Source organism: Cynocephalus volans, chromosome 4 (assembly GCF_027409185.1).
Source record: "Cynocephalus volans isolate mCynVol1 chromosome 4, mCynVol1.pri, whole genome shotgun sequence".
In the NCBI taxonomy this organism is placed as follows: Eukaryota; Metazoa; Chordata; class Mammalia; order Dermoptera; family Cynocephalidae; genus Cynocephalus; species Cynocephalus volans.
The window spans coordinates 84,698,794-84,719,049 of record NC_084463.1 but is presented as its reverse complement, the minus strand read 5'-3'; the positions used below and the strand labels follow the sequence as shown (position 1 = coordinate 84,719,049).

Sequence of the window (20,256 nt, the reverse complement as noted above, 5' to 3'; positions counted from 1 at the left end):
CTATAAGTATACCGTGCTGGTGGTGAGGTGAGAGGAAGTGTTGGAAAAAGCAGCTGCCCTGAGTTATCCTGGGCTTCATAAACCATCAGAAGGACCAGGAGACCATGTGGCTTTTCCCAGAATGGCAGTGTTACATGAAGACAGCACCTGGTGTATTATTCAGGGTTCTCCAGAGAGACAGAAACAAAAGTATATGTCTGTAATAAATATATGGCAGTGGATTTAGTAGGGGAATTGGCTCACAGGATTGTGAAGGCTGAGGAGTCCCACGATAGGCCATCTGCAAACTGGATGCCCTTTAGCGTGGCTCAGTTGAAGTGTGAAAGCCTCAGAACAAAGGAAGCCAATGGTGCCGTTGGTTTAAATGCTGGAACACAAGAGCTGAAGAGTCTTGAGTTCTGATGTTCACAGACAGAAGAGCTGAATGTATCCCAGTTCTTGCAGATAAAGAAAGATTCATCTTTTCCTCTGTTTTTTTTTTTTTCCCTCTCAGGGTCTCCAGCAGATTGGATGGTGCCCACTCATCTCGAAAGCACATCTTTCCCACCTAGTTCATTCATGCCCACATGCTAATGTCTTCTGGAAACACCCTCGTAGACACACCCCAAAATATTGCTCTACCAGCTTTCTAGCAAAAAGGGATGCTGTATATAAGGGAAATTTTAGCAACGTTAATAAAGCACACAGTTCTACCTTCATAATCCATGAATACTCCTATTAGATCAATCACCCTTGGCACATAATGCCATAAAAATGGGGAGATGGAAAAGACATTGCAGTGAATGTCCTCCTTAACACATCCAAGAAGAAAGAATCCCTCCTTCTCGTCTATCTTATCATAACTATTCTTCTCTTTCTAATAATCATTACAGACACCAAAAGACAAATTCCAAGAGTCCCCCACATCCACCTCCCTGTAATGTCTGCCAGAGGTAAAAGTCTGCACACCCCACACAAGAAAACATCCAGGTTTTGGAGAGATATAGGATGCATCATGAGGATCACATCCAACACTAGTCCTTCTCAACTCTCCATATACGAGGACTTGACTATTGACTCTTTGAGGATCCAGAGAAACATCCACTCAAAAAAGAAAAAGCATACATAGACATATATGTAAATAATGAAAATTTAAAGCCCTGAGATAAAAGTTGTTCTACCAAAAGGTTAATTTCCTGAAAAATATAAGGTTACAACAGTGAGAATAGCTTAGGTTGTAATATCTAATAAATTATAGGGATGATGAAAACATCTACAGAGCAAACAAATCCCTAACCAAAAATATTGAAAATTTTTGAGAATTCAAATATTGAGAGTCAAATGTAAAATCAATCTCTTTCAATTCAGTTTTCAAATCAAAATAGCCAGTAATTTATCTCCTGAACTTTCTTTTTAGTTATACAGGTTAGTATCAGAAAGACATTTCTTATTTCTAAGTAATAGTGTCATCATTTTGTTTTTTTTTTAAATTTTATTTTGTCGATATACATTGTAGCTGATTAATGCTCCCCATCACCAAAACCTCCCTCCCTTCTCCCTCCCCCCCCTCCCCCCCAACAATGTCCTTTCTGTTTGCTTGTTGTATCAACTTCAAGTAATTGTGGTTGTTATATCTTCTTCCCTCCCCCCCCGATTTGTGTGTGTGTGTGTGTATGTGTGTGTGTGAATTTATATATTAATGTTTAGCTCCCTCCAATAAGTGAGAACATGTGGTATTTCTCTTTCTGTGCCTGACTTGTTTCACTTAATATAATTCTCTCAAGGTCCATCCATGTTGTTGCAAATGGCAGTATTTCATTCGTTTTTATAGCTGAGTAGTATTCCATTGTGTAGATGTACCACATTTTCCGTATCCACTCATCTGATGATGGGCATTTGGGCTGGTTCCAACTCTTGGCTATTGTAAAGAGTGCTGCGATGAACATTGGGGAACAGGTATACCTTCGACTTGATGATTTCCATTCCTCTGGGTATATTCCCAGCAGTGGGATGGCTGGGTCGGATGGTAGATCTATTTGCAATTGTTTAAGGAACCTCCATACCATTTTCCATAGAGGCTGCACCATTTTGCAGTCCCACCAACAATGTATGAGAGTTCCTTTTTCTCCGCAGCCTCGCCAGCATTTATCGTTCATAGTCTTTTGGATTTTAGCCATCCTAACTGGGGTTAGATGGTATCTCAATGTGGTTTTGATTTGCATTTCCCGGATGCTGAGTGATGTTGAGCATTTTTTCATATGTCTGTTGGCCATTTGGATATCTTCCTTAGAGAAATGCCTACTTAGCTCTTTTGCCCATTTTTTAATTGGGTTGCTTGTTTTCTTCTTGTAAAGTTGTTTGAGTTCCTTATATATTCTGGATATTAATCCTTTGTCAGATGTATATTTTGCAAATATTTTCTCCCACTCTGTTGGTTGTCTTTTAACTCTTTTAATTGTTTCTTTTGCTGTGCAGAAGCTTTTTAGTTTGATATAATCCCATTTGTTTATTTTTCCTTTGGTTGCCCGTGCTTTTGGGGTCGTATTCATGAAGTCTGTGCCCAGTCCTATTTCCTGAAGTGTTTCCCCTATGTTTTCTTTAAGAAGTTTTATTGTCTCAGGGTGTATATTTAAATCCTTAATCCATTTTGAGTTGATTTTAGTATACGGTGAGAGGTATGGATCTAGTTTCATTCTCCTGCATATCGATATCCAGTTATCCCAACACCACTTGCTGAAGAGGCAGTCCCTTCCCCAGTGAATAGGCTTGGTGCCTTTGTCAAAGATCAGATGGCAGTAAGTGTGTGGGTTGATTTCTGGATTCTCTATTCTATTCCATTGGTCAGTGTGTCTGTTTTTATGCCAGTACCATACTGTTTTGGTTATTATAGCTTTGTAGTATAGCTTAAAGTCAGGTAGTGTTATGCCTCCAGCTTTATTTTTTTTGCTGAGCATTGCTTTGGCTATTCGTGGTCTTTTATTGTTCCATATAAATGTCTGAATAGTTTTTTCCATTTCTGAGAAAAATGTCTTTGGAATTTTGATGGGGATTGCATTGAATTTGTATATCACTTTGGGTAGTATGGACATTTTGACTATGTTGATTCTTCCAATCCAAGAGCATGGAATATCTTTCCATCTTCTTGTATCCTCTCTAATTTCTCTCAGCAGTGGTTTGTAGTTCTCATTATAGAGATTTTTCACCTCCTTGGTTAACTCAATTCCTAAGTATTTTATTTTTTTGGTGGCTATTGTAAATGGGCAGGCTTTCTTGATTTCTCCTTCTGCATGTTCACTATTGGAGAAAAGAAATGCTACTGATTTTTGTGTGTTGATTTTGTATCCTGCTACTGTGCTGAAATCATTTATCAATTCCAACAGTTTTTTTTGTAGAGGTTTTAGGCTGTTCGATATATAGGATCATGTCATCTGCAAACAGGGACAGTTTGACTTCATCTTTTCCAATCTGGATGCCCTTTATTTCCTTCTCTTCTCTGATTGCTCTGGCTAGTACTTCCAACACTATGTTGAATAGGAGTGGTGAGAGTGGGCATCCTTGTCTAGTGCCTGTTCTTAAAGGAAAAGCTTTCAGCTTTTCCCCATTCAGGATGATATTGGCAGTGGGTTTGTCATATATGGCTTTAATTATGTTGAGATACTTTCCCTCTATACCTAACTTATAGAGGGTCTTTGTCATGAATGAGTGCTGAACTTTATCAAATGCTTTTTCAGCATCTATAGAGATGATCATATGGTCCTGGTGTTTGAGTTTATTAATATGGTGTATCACATTTATTGATTTGCGTATGTTGAACCAACCTTGCATCCCTGGGATGAATCCCACTTGATCATGATGAATAATTTTTCGTATGTGTTGCTGTATTCTGTTTGCTAGTATTTTAGTGAGGATTTTTGCATCTATATTCATCAAGGATATCGGCCTGTAGTTTTCTTTTTTGGTTATATCTTTACCTGGTTTTGGTATCAGGATGATGTTTGCTTCATAGAATGAGTTTGGGAGATTTGCGTCCATTTCAATCTTTTGGAATAGTTTGTAAAGAATCGGTGTCAATTCCTCTTTGAATGTTTGGTAAAATTCTGCTGTGAATCCATCTGGTCCTGGGCTTTTCTTTGTTGGGAGCCTTCTGATAACAGCTTCAATCTCCTTTATTGTTATTGGTCTGTTCAAATTTTCTACGTCTTCACGGTTCAGTTTTGGGAGCTTGTGTGTGTCCAGAAATTTATCCATTTCCTCCAGATTTTCAAATTTGTTGGCGTACAGTTGTTTATAGTAGTCTCGAATGATTCCTTGTATTTCAGATGAATCAGTTGTAATATCGCCTTTTTCATTTCTAATTTTTGTTATTTGAGTCTTCTCTCTTCTTTTTTTTGTTAGCCATGCTAATGGTTTGTCAATTTTATTTATCTTTTCAAAAAACCAACTTTTTGATTCGTTGATCTTTTGAATTGTTTTTTGGTTTTCAATTTCATTCAGTTCTGCTCTGATCTTAATGATTTCTTTCCGTCTGCTAACTTTAGGATTGGATTGTTCTTGTTTTTCTAGTTCTTTAAGGTGAAGTGTTAGGTTGTTCACTTGCCATCTTTCCATTCTTCTGAAGTGAGCATTTAATGCAATAAATTTTCCCCTCAATACTGCTTTTGCAGTATCCCACAGGTTTTGGTATGATGTATCATTGTTTTCATTAGTTTCAATAAACTTTTTGATTTCCTGCTTGATTTCTTCTTGGACCCATATGTCATTAAGTAGAATGCTGTTTAATTTCCATGTGTTTGCATAGTTTCCAGAGTTTTGTTTGTTATTAATTTCTAGTTTTAATCCATTGTGGTCTGAGAAGATACATGGGATAATTCCAATTTTTTTGAATTTATTGAGACTTGATTTGTGACCTAATATGTGATCTATCCTGGAGAATGATCCATGTGCTGATGAGAAGAATGAATATTCTGAGGTTGTTGGGTGGAATGTTCTGTAGATATCTGCCAATTCCAATTGGTCTAGAGTCTTGTTTAGATCTTGTGTTTCTCTACTGATTCTTTGCCTAGATGATCTGTCTAATATTGACAGTGGAGTGTTCAGGTCCCCTGCTATTATGGTATTAGTGTCTATTTCCTTCTTTAGGTCTAATAGAGTTTGTTTTATAAATCTGGCTGCTCCAACATTGGGTGCGTACATATTTATGATTGTTATGTCTTCTTGATGGATCAGTCCTTTTATCATTAAGTAGTGTCCCTCATTGTCTCTTTTTATGGTTTTTAGTTTAAAGTCTATTTTGTCAGATATAAGAATAGCCACTCCTGCTCGTTTTTCTTTTCTGTTTGCATGGTAAATCTTTTTCCATCCTTTCACTCTTAGTCTGTGTGAATCTTTATGGGTGAGGTGGGTCTCTTGTAGGCAGCATATAGTTGGGTCCTGCTTTTTGATCCAGTCAGCCAGTCTGTGTCTTTTAATTGGGGAATTTAAGCCTTTAACATTAAGAGTTGTTATTGAAAGGTGTTGATTTATTCCTAGCATTTTATTGGTTGTTTGGTTGTCTTAGGTGTCTTTTGTTCCTTGCTTTCTGATTTACTGTTTGGTTTCTTTGTTTGTTGGTTCCTTAGGTTGTAGATAGTGTTTTTGTTAGCTTGTTTTCTCTTCATGAATGCCATTTTTATTGTACTAGCGGGTTTAGATTTTTCTTAGGTTTTTATGGCAGTGGTAGTTATTTTTCGGGAACCAAACCCAGTACTCCCTTGAGGATTTCTTGTAAGGGTGGTCTTGTGGTAGTGAACTCCCGCAGTTTTTGTTTGTCTGAGAAATATACTATTTGCCCCTCATTTTGGAAGGATAGCCTTGCAGGGTAGAGTATTCTTGGCTGGCAATCTTTGTCTTTTAGTATTTTGAAAATATCATCCCATTCCTTTCTAGCTTTTAGGGTTTGTGATGAGAAGTCTGATGTTAACCTGATTGGGGCTCCCTTATAGGTGATTTGATGCTTCTCTCTTGCAGCTTTTAAGATTCTCTCTTTGTCTCTGAGTTTTGCCAATTTGACTATGACATGTCTTGGAGAAGGCCTTTTTGGGTTGAATACGTTTGGAGATCGTTGAGCTTCCTGGATCTGAAGATTTGTGATTTTTCCTATACCTGGGAAGTTTTCTGCCACTATTTTGTTGAATATGTTTTCAATGGAATCTCCATTTTCCTCCCCTTCTGGAATACCCATGACTCGGATATTTGAGCGCTTGAGGTTGTCTGATATCTCTCTCAGATTTTCTTCCATGTCCTTGATTCTTTTTTCTTTCTTTTTGTCTGCTTGTGTTATTTCAAACAGCCCATCTTCAAGTTCAGAGGTTCTCTCTTCAACTTCGACAAGCCTGCTGGTTAAACTCTCCGTTGTGTTTTTTATTTCGCTGAATAATTTCTTCAGTTCAGCAAGTTCTGCTACATTTTTTTTCAGGACATTGATTTCCTTGTATATTTCCTCTTTCAGATCCTGTATACTTTTCCTCATTTCATCATGATGTCTAGCTGAGTTTTCTTGTATCTCATTCAGTTTCCTTAGAATTATCACTCGAAATTCCTTGTCAGTTATTTCAAGGGCTTCTTGTTCTATAGGATCTAGAGTATGAGATTTATTAACTTTTGGTGGTGTACTTTCTTGATTTTTTGTATTTCTGGTGTCTTTTTTTTGGTGTTTATTCATTGTGGCAGGGGGTTTCACAGTCCACCGGTTTGAGACTAATGACTAACTAGGATGTTGCTGTGGTTGCTAATTTGGTATGGCTCCCGCCGTGACTGCTCAGTTGGCCTCTAGTGTCTTGTGTGTGTGGTTGCCTCGGGTCTTGGGCTTCTCCGGGGATCCACCTTTCTGGTCAGCTTGTACTCTGCTGGGCTGGTGGATCACGTACCACAGGGTGTGTGATCTCTGTTGAGCTTTCACTTTCTGTACAGGACTTCTCCCCGTTCCGTGTGCTCTGGCCCAGGCTGTTAGATCGTGCAGTGGCGACCCCACCGGGTGTGTGGTTTCTGTCGAGTCTCCCCCCTCTGTGCACACTGTGCTGGGCTGGGGCGTGTCTTCTGCACCCCTCGTCTATCAGCTGGGCCTTCAAGACCCTGCTCGGCACCGCCTCGCCCAGGAAGTCTATCAGGTTTCTGCTAGGCACAGACAACCGGTCTCTCTGGGTGCCTTTGTAGCACTGTGTAGATCTTCCTCGGGTCTTGTTCACCTTTGTATCCCCCCGGTATAAACCGAGTCTAGTGCCTGCCTGCAGCCTGCTCTCCGGCAGGTTCAAGCAGACCTGGGAACTCTCCTACCACACTATTCCCAACCAGAAATTCGTTAGGCTTTTTTCCAAACTGGTGGTCGCAGAGATGTTATCTGCCTCCCAGTAACAGGAAGTTTACCGGGCCGGAGTCCAGGGTGTGGTGGAGTGACAGTCGGCCCGCCCGTACTTTCTAGCCCTCCCAACACTGGTCGGGACGCCCCACACCCCCAGCCCCGCCAGAGAACCGGGGAGGGAGTGGGAGAGGAGGCCGGCCAGCAGGGTCCGGAAAGCCCCGCGCCAGGCCAAGCAAATGGGCTCAGTGATGGCCGATCAGGGCGGAGCTGCCCGCACCTGGGAAAATGGAGGCAGCACCGGGGCAGTGAGTGGCCTGGTGGTGCAGGCGGGAGCCGCGTGGGCCAGGGATCACTCACAGTGCTGTGCCAGGTCGGGCGCTCGCTCTGTCTCTGGTTTGTTGCCTTCCGTGTTCTCGGCGCTGCCGCCTCGGGCTGTTCAGTCGCGGCGCCGCTCGGGCGCTCCCAGGAATCTTCTTTAATGCCGGCCTGAAACCTCGAATCCTGAATAGGGCAGCTGGCCGCCTTCAGTGCGGCCCCAGCCTCCGGGATCCTGGCTGCATCCACAGCAGCCCTGGCGCCGTGTTCCCTGTTTCAAGACTCGCTTTTGCAGCTAAGAATCAGTTCTTTTCCTGCTCCACACTTCAAAGCTGTTGCCTGTAAATGAGGCAGCCTCTCCTGCCGGGGGCAAAGTGGCGTTGAGCCCCCACGACCGGCCAGCAGCAGCAGTCCTCCCTTAAGAGATGGCCAGAGGAAGGTCCACAAGTTTCCCGGCTGCCTGAGGCCCAGTGGCCACCTTTTCCACCTCAGCTACTCCGCGCCAGCCGCCGCAGCCGCCGCCATCTTGAAAACCCAATAGTGTCATCATTTTGAATGAGATGTGAAGATATTCCCTTATCTAAGAACCTCTAAGGGAACTGGAAGAAAATCTATATGTCCATATGTGCATTTTTAAATATAACATGCAGCTTTTTATATTGTAAACTGAAATTATTTTTGTTTTTATTACTACTTTAGTCTATAAGAAATTCCTTTTACTTTTTTACATTGTAACTCATATTTTTTACATTATATGAATACAATCTATCCACTGTGAAAAAAATTAAAAACAAACAAGCTCTAGCAAGCTATATATCCCCCCCAAATTGCTTAACAATTCAAAATTAAATATACTGAATAAATGTATAATTTTGTATGTAACAGTGAGAAATTAAGCTGAAATCTGATCACTGATCCATTTATTAAAATTTTCATTTTCTATGTGTCATTCCTTTTACTAACTGTATGACTCACTACATATGAACCTGGGTCATATTTATGTTTTGCACTATCATTAACTCTTGATATTGTAAATCTGCCTGTAAGGACATACTCAGTTAAAGGATTGCATAGTTATATGATTCATTTCTGAAAATATCTAAAACCATTAACAAAGGGGAAAATATTTCTCACGGGCTCCTAACAATAAATACTAGATCACGGGAATACAGCCAATGGGTTGACACTCACCTTGGAAGTGGTTGAGCCCATCCATCAGTCCAGTGATAGGCCCCACACTGATCTCTGGATGCAAAGGTTGGGGCGTGTGCACCAGCACTGATGTACTCCTGCAAGGACAAAGATGCAGGGCAGCCATAAAAAATATTATTCTTATATATAAGAGACTTCATCAGAATACTTTTAATGCACTAATTTTGAAATTTAAAAATTACCACCTTGTCAAATTCTTATTCACAATTCCTGAATTTTTAAGTATATTGCTAAAATGTCAGCATTTAGTCTAATTGCTCCTGCTATTGCCCAGAAATCTGTAAAGATCCTTAGTCTCTTATGCCCTTGAGCATATTCAGGAATGAAATTCTGGTGTCCATTAGCAAACTTCACTGAAATCTCCATCTGGAAATGAGGGGTTCTCTGAAGACTGGTGTGTCTGTTGCTATCTTCACAGGGTAGAAATTGCAGAACTTCTCCAGACAGGGAGATCTGCTTCCTAAAGCAGAGCTTTCCTAGAGGAAAACACAGCTGTTAACACCTTAAGGGTTTGTTTCATCTATTTTTCAAAACTTGTGCATATAGAGTCTGTTGGTATACTCTCTCTCTCTCTTCCTTTCTCCCCAGCATCTGCTGGCAACCTCTGTGAGGTATTTGACTTTTTCACCACCTACAAAACTCAGCGGTCCTCCTTCATACATGTAGGCTTTGGAGAACTAAAAAAAGTCAGGAATGAAGGGACAATTTTTTATCATTTTGTTTGTTTGTTTTTGCAACATTTGTATTAAACCTGCCAAATAAAATCACTCAGCATGACACTAAAAAGATGTATACCTGGATGGGAGAGGGGAAAAGTAGATCCAGGCAGATATTGAATTAATATCCCAATAAATTATGCCATCACTTTTGTAGATCCTGCCTGATATTTGGGGAAACTCTGAAAGATCATCTGCTGGAATCCAGGTACACACTCACCTGTGCATTATGTCTCCAAAAGCCCGTGAGAAGAAAAATGGAAACAGTGCTTTTCACAAGATACCTCTTCCACTAGGTCCAGGGTAAGATTGTGAAATGGTTTCAGAAGTTATTATTTCCCCACTGTCTTTCTTCCTGGGAAGCATTTTCTATGTCCTAACAACAACAACAACAACAACAAACAACAACAACAAGAAGAAAATCAGTCTACCCTACTGTCATAAATTAATGTCCTGGTAAAATCTGATTTTTGAAGACATTCTCAGTGTGAGAAAAGGGGGAGGAGGCCTGGGGAGTCTCTGTGCTCTGCTATAACTATGAATAAGTTAATCAGCTATCGTTCCCAGGCCCTAACTAATTCCAAAGTTGGTATACCCCAAAATGATAGTAATGCAAGCCTAGATTCCCAAATTGCTCCATCTTTCTATGTCCATGAGTTAACCTAAATGTCAATAAACAGCTTATTCTTTTTTGAATTTTCAAAAAGTCAAAATATATTATTAATTTTTAGGTGGGAAGTATTTCTTGAGGATGTTACCTTAACCATTCTACAAAATTCTGTTGTTCATGGATAAAGTAGGAGGGATCTCTGGTTTGTAGAATCCCTTAGAGAGGCAATGTCCTTGAAACTAAGTAGCTGCAGTTTTAGAACAATGTTTTTGGAAACAAATGATGAAAATAGAATAGGAGATGGATTTCAGTTGAGACAGAAAAATAACTTCACATGAATGTTCAACATCCTGATACCCCATTTGTCAGTCATTACCTGGAACAGCTCCATATCTGTTTCCTTCAGTTCCTCATATGTCCTTAATATTTCCCTCTTTGGAGCCATTCTGAATTTACTTTCCTCGAGTTGCTAAAAAATGTCCTTGCCCTCCTTTCATAGTCTCTCTAACTGATGTTGCTCCTCTTCATGAAGAATTGCAGGCATCTTCTGACGTTCAGCTGTGGTTGCTTCTCTCCTTAAACTCATAACCCTGCAATGACACTGGGTGAGTCAAACCATCAACCTATTTCTCCATCTCCTACAGAATCTCATTGATTCTGTTTTGTATCAATTATTTTTAACCCTCCAAAAAAATTTTATTCCAATTTTTTTGCATTAGGATAAACATAGTTTTATCCAACCAATTACAGTCACTTAATTCATGATAAAGTGTTTTCTAAGACAGTCATAAAGAAAAATTAACTTCATTTCTTACTTGCAACCCCTATGTATGGAAAGGAAACCCAGTTCACGCTTGATAGATGGATTTTACAGCTATAGCAACTGGACTGGAATCTATTATTTAGCCCTATTTCTGAGATTTGGGGCAAGGTACTTTAAACCATTTTATATGTGGTGACCTCAGACTAGCCTGTTCCTTTCCATGCATTTCCTCCAGGCAAACCTGTTCTATTAAGGCTTCATTTACCATCTCACCTCCATTATCTCTCTGATCTCCTTTCCTTCAATTCTACTGTTACTCCATTCTGCCACATAGACCTCACGGTGGTTCCTTAAACCACCTTCCTACTCATGTTCCCAAATGCAATAACATTGCACGGGCTCTCTTTGCCACCTAGAATTCTCCCGCTGTGTACATGCTCATGATTGCCTTTCTCTTCAGGACTTTGTTTCAATGTGAATTTTCTAATGAGAACTTTTCTGACCCCCCATCTAAAACTCAACACGCATTTCCATGACCTACTCTTCTGTACTTTTTGTCAACTCCCCTCCTTTATTATTCTTCAAGAAACGTATCATGCTCTAACATATCATATATTTTACTTATTTACATATTGACCATTTGCCTTTATTTAACCTTGTTAGGGCAAGGATATTTTCTGTCTTGTTTACTGTTACATTTTCTAGGTTAACAGTTGGCATAGTCTTGGTGCTCATAAAATATTTTTAATTAATATTCATTTAAATTATCACATCCTCAAGATAACCATCTACAAAGAAAAAATCACTTATTTTAAAAATTCTTTTCAAGTACTCAGACTTCTCCTTATATTTATATATCCATTTCCATATTATGGCATGTTTACATGTACCCCTCAACATACAAAACCACATCTCTCATCATATTCCCCCACCACACATGATATGTTATTCAATTATAATTGCTTAATTTCAGGGTGTCCTTAGATTTGAGCCACTGCTCCCTCTGCCTGAGATTTTTCATCCATTTCCAAATGCTGTTTGTTCACCAGCATTCAGATCAATCCTTACCCTGCCTTTGAAGTTTCACTGGAATCTTCGATGCCTCCCAAATATCTCCTATACCCAACATTTAACCCATCCCAGCATATATGACAGTCTGTCTGATGCCTCATGTAGTTGTTGGTGTATAAGTACCGTGTTGCTTTACCAGGGAATAAACTAGCATGCTTTCGGTGATATCTGTGGCTTAGCTAGAAATTCAGCACTAGCCTTCTAAGATCTGGTTGTGGTAGTTTCCATATTCAGGTTTCTGTGATTTTCACAAGCTTTTTGCCATAAAGAGTACATTTTTCTTCTTAGGCTTCTCCAGCAAAATAACCATGAATTGGAGTGCCATTGAAAAGAATAATGTAACATTCATACCCTAACATATGGAGGGGGTCCAGAATGAGAGAAAAACCAGCCCCATTGAAAATAAAGAGGTTTTAATGTTTCCCTTATTTACCTCAGATGTTCGACATATCTGGGAGGCTTGAGGCAAAGGAACTCCAGAACAGACATTCTGAAAGGACTACACTAATAGAGTCCTCTGATACCCAAGGAAACCGACCCACAGGAATTTTATTTGTCCTTTACAGAAATGGATCTTCGGAGGCATCACTTGCCCTGTGTTCCTCAGCAGCCTACTAAGATACAGTGTCTGTGAATCTTGTGCTCCTGAGATTGACAGGAGGGCAAATAGTGTAGATTTTTGTCCTCTTCACAGAAGATCTCCTTTATCTCCTTGTGGGTCTTACACATATGTTCCTCAAAACTCAGGAATTGCCAGAGACTGGCTTTTCTGGCAAGGGAACCCAGTTTCTTCATATGAATATTGGTTTTAAGTCTCTCTGCTATGCTGATCTCTTGCATTCACAACAGTGAGCAGGAACTGAGATGTCTTGCCAGCAGAGGTAGAGACATGGCCTGCAAAAGCTGCACCCACAGCCCATGGTGACTAAGTCAATGAAGTACTTCATGCAGATGGAGCATGTGAGACCCTTCTGGAAGAATGCAAGATTCTGGGATCCATGTTTCTGAGAAAGAAGTAACAGGTCATTTCTGGGCCTGGGTTGGCGAGAAGTTTCTGAAGTTCTGTGTGCATAGTGATGGCTATACCCTCTTTTCTTAAAAAATGCTCCTTAAAGCAGGATACGCTCTATTTATTCTAGGACATAAATGAAAAACTGAGGCACAAGGAGAGCTGTCAGCTTTATAGCAGACCTTACTCTGACTACAAAACTTACCACCCCTTCCACTCCAAGTTCTCACTCCCTAAAAGAATTCACATTTGTTCAAGTATTGATTTCTTGGATGTGGATATAGGATTTGGGTTGTGGTCCTAATTGCTCTAAAACAGTCATAACTGTCCCCATTATTCTTTCCAATAAGTGATAATAGATTCGGGAGTGAGTGAGAATCTCTATTTTGGCCAATGAAATATGAGAAGACGGTCAGAGGGTTCTATAAAATGTCCTTAGAGAGAGGAACACAGAAGCACAGCTCCTTAAAACACAAACAAAACAAAACAGAATACAAATCAAACCAATCTAGGTTCATTCAAATAAAAAAAAAAAAGATAGAAATTGGGGTCATTTATCTTCCTGGGGATTAAATTAACTTCTGCCCGGTGCAATACAAACTCTGAACTGACTTTAAAAAATTTTTTTTAATGAACATATATTTTTATCACAACCCTAACTGGTGGGTACTATAAAGTATTATAATTCTGCTTCCTGGCAGAAAAATTGAGGCAGAGAGTTTAAGTAACACATCCCTCTAAATTTGTTTTAAGAGTTTATTTATTTATTTTAATATGAAATATATATAATCACATTTCAGCTGCAATATTTATTTTGGCAGTTCTACATAGTCAACTTTACTGTCCTTTCTTTAATAACACTGAAGAATTTAATGAAAGAACCAAGAATCTTAGAATTACAATTAGATTTGACAGGCCAGAGTCATTGTCAGGAACTTATTAATAGTTTAATAAAAGGAAAATCTCAAATCTAATGACAACGTGCCACACACATAAAATTATTCCTTAAAGTAACAATTTATTTGGTCTAACAATCAGGTTCTGAATTCTAAATTAGGATATTTCGGGAATCTCCCGATTTCCCTTCTAGTCACTGTTCTACATTTCTCATTATTATTTTAGGAATTTAAAATCAGTCCACCCAGCGGTCCTGCGGATGTCTCCTGCTTCAGCAGAGCTTGGACGGAACAGACCGGGGTGCTGCTTCCTCTCTCCCAGCTTCGGACTGCCCTCCAATCTCCTCTTTCATTCACAACCTCTGGCACCATGTTCTTGGCCACCTCCTGCTTCAGGGACTAATGAAGAGCATTTTTTGTGGTGAGCTCCTTATTGACAACCAATCACCAGCTCCCAGATTCATCACAATTATTCCACCAAGGTGGAGGCCGCAGTCAACCGCCTGATCTATCTGCATAGATCAGGTGGGAACACCCACCTCTCTCTGGGCTTGTGTTTTCACTGTGAAGATGTGGTTCTGGGGGGTGTGGTCTACTTATCCTGCGAGTTGACTCAGGAGAAGCGGGAAGGTGACGAGCATCTTTTAAAGATGCAAAACCAGCGCGGTGGCCCGTGCCCTCCTCCAGGACATACAGAGCCGTCCGAAGATGAGAGGATAAAACCCTGGATGCCATGGAAGCCACCATAGCCTTGGAGAAGAACCTCAATCAGGCCCTTTTGGATCTTCATGTCCTGGGTTCTGCCTGCAGAGACCCCATCTCTGTGACTTGCTGGAGAGCCACTTCCTAGTTGAGGAAGTGAAACTCATCAAGAAGACAGGTGACCACCTGACTAATCTCTATAGGCAGGTCGGCCCCAACGCCTGGCTGGGTGAGTATCTCTTTGAAAGGCTCTCCCTGAAGCACGACTAGGAGCCTTGTTGGGACAATGGAATAATTTCATCAGGCCCCTTGCCTTAGGTCTGGTTGGGGGTGGTGCTGGGCATTCTTTGTAAGCAAGTTGTGTGTGGGTGGAGTTAGTGTGCACATGTGCTGAGTGCCACCTGGCTGGTGTTGACTGCCTCAGGTGTCTGCCCTGCGCAGCCATGTACTCCATTCTATGGCTCCAAGAACTGTTTTTGCTGATCACCTAGCTCAGAGACCTGTGAGTGAAGGGTTTGTGACCCAGTCTGTGAATGCACAGGAGAAGTCTGTGAGCTCTAGACCCAGTCCTAGCTCGACAAGCCTCCAGAGCCCAACAGCCTTTGAGGGGTCTTTCTGCGTCTTCTGGTATCAAGGCTCCTGCCTGGGCCTCACCTTCCAGCCACTAGGCAGCTTTTTAACCACCCTGGAGCAGCCCTTTCCTAAGCCTTGGACCAAGTGGAAATAAAGCTTTTTGCAGGAAAAAAAAAATAGAAAGAAAGAAATTAAAATCAAGCCTAAAAGCTGAAGATTATGAAGGGAAGCATTTAGAATATTCAACAATAACGTCTTCTTAGTAAATTCAAAGTACCAATATTAATATACTAATTACATATGTGTGTATATGTATTAACATGAACTCTATGTATTCACTATACATACATACCTATAGCAGCAAACTCTGAATATTTTAGAGACTTTGCTGTAAAATTACATGATTTTGATAACTATCTTCTGAGCCCTAACAATATATTAAACAACCACAGAATATACAAAATAGAAACAATTAATATCCTAATAATCCATAAAATGCTTAGTAGGAATATGAGTTACAACTGGTATAATTTAGTAAATTTAGGATAGTAGGACATTTTTAGTACACAAGTTTATTAGTTTTTAAATAACAATAGAAGAAATTTCCTTGATAGTAGGCTTGATAGATAAGCTTACCCCAGGTTCAATTAATGATTTCTGCACTGATTCTTCCAAAACATCTGTTAAGTACAGCATAAGATCAGGAGCTCACTTGACGCAATAGTAACTTTCACAAAACTCCACAGTGCGGCCAACTCTAGGTGCAGTTCTTCTCTGGAGAAAAATGAACTTGTCTCTCATAGGTCCTTTTATTAGACTCTTTGAAGATCACACCCACCTCTTTAAAGCAATTATAGTCTCCAGGCATTTAAAAAGGTGCTATTAGGTTTATGCAGTGTTAGTAACACACCTCTGCACCATTGATTAAGTTGACACTACACTTAGTTCTAAAAACCAAGGTCTAAATGGTGCATCTCACACATAAATACTCTCATATTAGATGTATGCCAGTAATTAACTAAGATTCATTTAATAATGTTTATTGAGTTTCTTTCGAGAGACACACATTCCTCTAAGTGTTCCTCTAATACATCTACAGGATACTCCTGGAGTAGACCAACAGGGATAAGTCCCTAAACCTTAAATTCTTTTCCCTTTCCCGCACTCTAGGAGAGATCATTGATTAACAAATTAATCCCGTTCTCTTAGGGGTTGGTATCAAATTTACAAATATTTTGCCAATTTCATGGATGAAAAAATGAAATTATGGTATTATTTCAATTATTTTGTCTTCATTATTAATTAGAATTAGCTTCTTTTCCTGTTTACCAGAACTTTCATTTTCCTTGTCATGAATTAGCTCTTCATTGCCCATTTTTCTATTGGGCAATCTATTTTTTTCTGTGTATAAGTACAGGTTCTTGATTGCATTCTGCACACAAATTCTTTTTAAAACAAGTATGACATACAACCCATTCTTCTTGTTCATTGTCCTTACATCCTATAAAGTGGCCATAAGCACTGTGTTAACCAATATTGAAGCATCGCTGCTAGCTGAAATACGGATTCCATTCCTATGAGCCTTTGGCTACAACATTTTCATCCTTCAGTCAATACATAACCTTATTTTATTTGGGTTTCTGTTTAAAGACACCTTATTTAATACATATTATTAATTCATTCACGTTGAACTCACAGCCAACAGCACTGTAACTCGGGCCTTCACAAAGCTTATGTGACACACGTTATTTTCATAAAACACATCACAGACTTCTTGTGCTTAAAAACACTAGACGCTTCAGCTCTACGTTTGAGGGCCATTTTAAACCGTGAAATCAACAAGAAAAAGTGCAAAATGCGGCACCTGATATACTATGAAAATGACACTTGTTTACAGTATGAAAGTTGAAATAGGAAGGCAGATCGTCACCATTTTCAAAATTAGCTGGAAACATGCCTCTAGCAGGACTCAAATTTTTGCAGCTCTGTGCATATCCATGAATAACCAAGAAAGTCCTTTTCATATTGGTTTTTACAAATAAATTGTAGTGAGTAGGCAAATACAGAATTTGAATATTGCGGGTCGACTGTTTTTTTCTTTGTATGCCAGATTTTTGTGTTTTATATGAAAGTCCAAAAAAAAAAAAATCCCAAAACGATTTGGAAAGAGGCTATCCAAATATTTACTGAGACAGCAGTTTTGTGCCAATGGAGCACACAACCTATGGTTGAATTAGCTTCTTCTGTTGCTGATAACAGAGTAGTAGAACTGGGTAATTTATAAAGAAATGAAATTTATTTCTTACAATTTTGGAGGCTTGGAAGTCCTAAATCTAGGGAAAATATCTGGTGAGGGCCTTCTTCCTGGTGGGGTGACTCCCTACAGCCACCAAGAGTATCATATGGCTAGAATAAGAGTGAACTAATCTTCTCACTAGCTCTCCTTATAAAGCCATCAGAACAACACCCATGACCACCCATTAAACCATCAATGGATTAATCCACGCACAATGGCACAGTCCTCATGATCCAATCACCTCTTAAACGACCCAGCTTTCAAATACCAAAATTGCATTTCCCACCCTCTTAACACTGCTACAATGGAGATCAAGTCTCTAATACATGAACTTTTGGGGGACACATTTGGCCTGTAGCAATGATCAAGACAGTCATAACAGTGAAAATAAAATTTATTGGATCAAGGTGCTGGCATTTGGTGAGGGTCTTCTTGCTCTGTCATCTTATTGTGAGAGGCTGAAGGACAAGACAGCATGATCCTGCAAGGGGGAGAGAAAGGCGGAGAGGGAGAACTCACAGCCCCAGTCCTTTTTATAATCGACATGAATCCATTCATGAAGGTAGAGCCCTCATTACTTAATAATGTCTCAAATGTCCCATATCTTAAGACTGTTGCATTGGGGATTGAGTTTCCAATACATTCTTTTTTGGGAGATACATTCAAACCATAGCACCCATATCCCTACATATTTATTTTTCTCTCTTTCTCTAATAGAAACAGTGCCACAGTATACATCCTTGTACGTAAACCCTTGTGCACATCTGTGGGAAATTCTATAGTTTTGGTATTACAGGGTAAAATGTGTGTGTGTGTATACACTGTTAAATATAATTTTTCTTAGGAGAATAATCTGGATGAGGCGCCTGCATTAAGCCTAATAGAGTTTAACCACAGTAGCTGAGCTTTAGTTAATTATAGGATGCTCTGTAACCAATTAACCAATTAAGCTATAACCAATTAAGTTCTTCCTACCCTGAACTCCCATATTCTGTAAACATTGTCAGATCACATGATTGGTTAGAGTTGTCTGAACCTGCTGTGGTTCTGAGATCTGCCCCATTTGCAAGTCATTTTGTTTGATTTGCTTTATTTCTTTCTGCTTTTCTGTTTTGTTTTGTTTTTCTTTGCTTAACTAAACTCAAAGTTTAAAACTTGTCTCTTAACAGCACTCAAATGTTTAAAATTCCTCCAAATTGCCCTTTCAAATAGTTTTCATGTTAAGAATAATGAATACTTACTAATTAGTGGATAAATTCCTTTGAAATTCTGAGGTGATTGAATTTAGCAGAGTGAATATTTGCATTAGGTTTATAATGGGATTTAATGATGAAAGAATCAGGGTGTGTTGGTTGTTAATTAGCACATGAGTCAAGGGAAGGCGTGGGTATATTCAGAAGCCACAAATTTGACAGAATAAAAACAAAACATCACAATTCCATTTTAAATGTCTCTTTACTATGGTTTTATCTTCCATTTCTGCTCCATATCAAACACCTAAAGCAGTTGTCTTGATCTTGCACCCTCTTCCCCTCTCTCTCGGTGCTCTCAGTCTCTCTCCCCCTGCCATTTCTGCTTCTCCCTTTTCTTTTCCCCTCTTCTCTTGTATTTCATCCAGATTATTCTCCCACTTTTCAGTTTTCAGGTAGGTCTTTGTAGAATAACTTTATGTCCAACTATATGCAATACTTGCTCCTTTTCATGCATTCACAACACATACTACTCCAAGAAAAGTTTTCCCATTTTCTCAGCTAGCCGCATTGCTGACTCAGCCGCCCAAGTTTCTTCTATGCCAATCTGGTGAAGTTCTCAATTCTGACAGAATTATTTTTTTTCAGCAAAATGTAAACAAAGGACACAGGTGTTGCAGGAACTTTTGATTTAACCACTGCTGGGATCTGGGGGCCACAGACTGAGGGACTGCAAATGCGCACGCATCACCTCTAAGGCACTGCACTCAAGAGGCAGCATAAGACGTGTACAACAGTAATGTAAGAGGCAATGATTATTTTTTAATATAGTTTAAACATAGACAATCCTGCCTATTTGTTTAAGGAATCCGAAAATTTCACTTATGCCCGATCTGACTCACAACCTCTTTTCTCTGTGTAAAGACCAGCCACATAGGAAAGATGGGAGAAACCTTTGTTGTGCTCAATAACCCAAATATATTGAAGTTCTGAAACCAAGGGTTCTGTATTTGAAATTAGAATTGAGGAAAGCTATAGATGAAAATAAAATAATGTTGATAAATCAGAGATTTTCTTAAAGCTCGATTTTAATGAGGATATTAAAGCCAATAAATCCACAAAATTAAAGCAAAATGTTAAAATGGCATAATTTTTAAAAAATGGTAATATCAAAATGGGCTATTCCTCAAATTCTGTTTACTTTTACATTTTGTAATTTTTTTTAATGGTGAAAGCTTATCACTTAGTATTTGTCAGAAAGACAGTTTTCCTCTTCAAATAATATATTTTATTAAGTTCTACATTAATCAAAAAAATGCAGTCAGTTCTTAAGAACAGATTACTTGGTTTTCTGAAGGGTGGGTTGGGACACATGAGTGAGGGGGTCAGAACAGGCTGCAGGAGGTGGAGGCAGCCAGTCCAGGTGGTGGAGCTGCATCCAGGGAGGCCAGGCTGCAGGGCTGAGGGGAGGGGCCACTCAGAGCCAAACTCTCATGATGCGGATGCAGGCAGCAAGCTCACTGTCGCCTGGTAGCCGGGGTTCTTCTAGTAAGGTTCTCTCTAGAGGTCATTTTGTAAACAGTCATAC

At 39.5% G+C, this 20,256-nt stretch overlaps 2 pseudogenes; one reads left to right on the top strand and one right to left on the bottom strand.

Moving 5' to 3' along the window:
* Nucleotides 1-628: 628 nt before the first annotated feature.
* Nucleotides 629-10,754, bottom strand: LOC134376249 (tripartite motif-containing protein 51-like; annotated as a pseudogene).
* Nucleotides 10,755-10,998: 244 nt separating this feature from the next.
* On the top strand, nt 10,999-14,879 carry LOC134376248 (ferritin light chain-like; annotated as a pseudogene).
* Nucleotides 14,880-20,256: the final 5,377 nt, after the last annotated feature.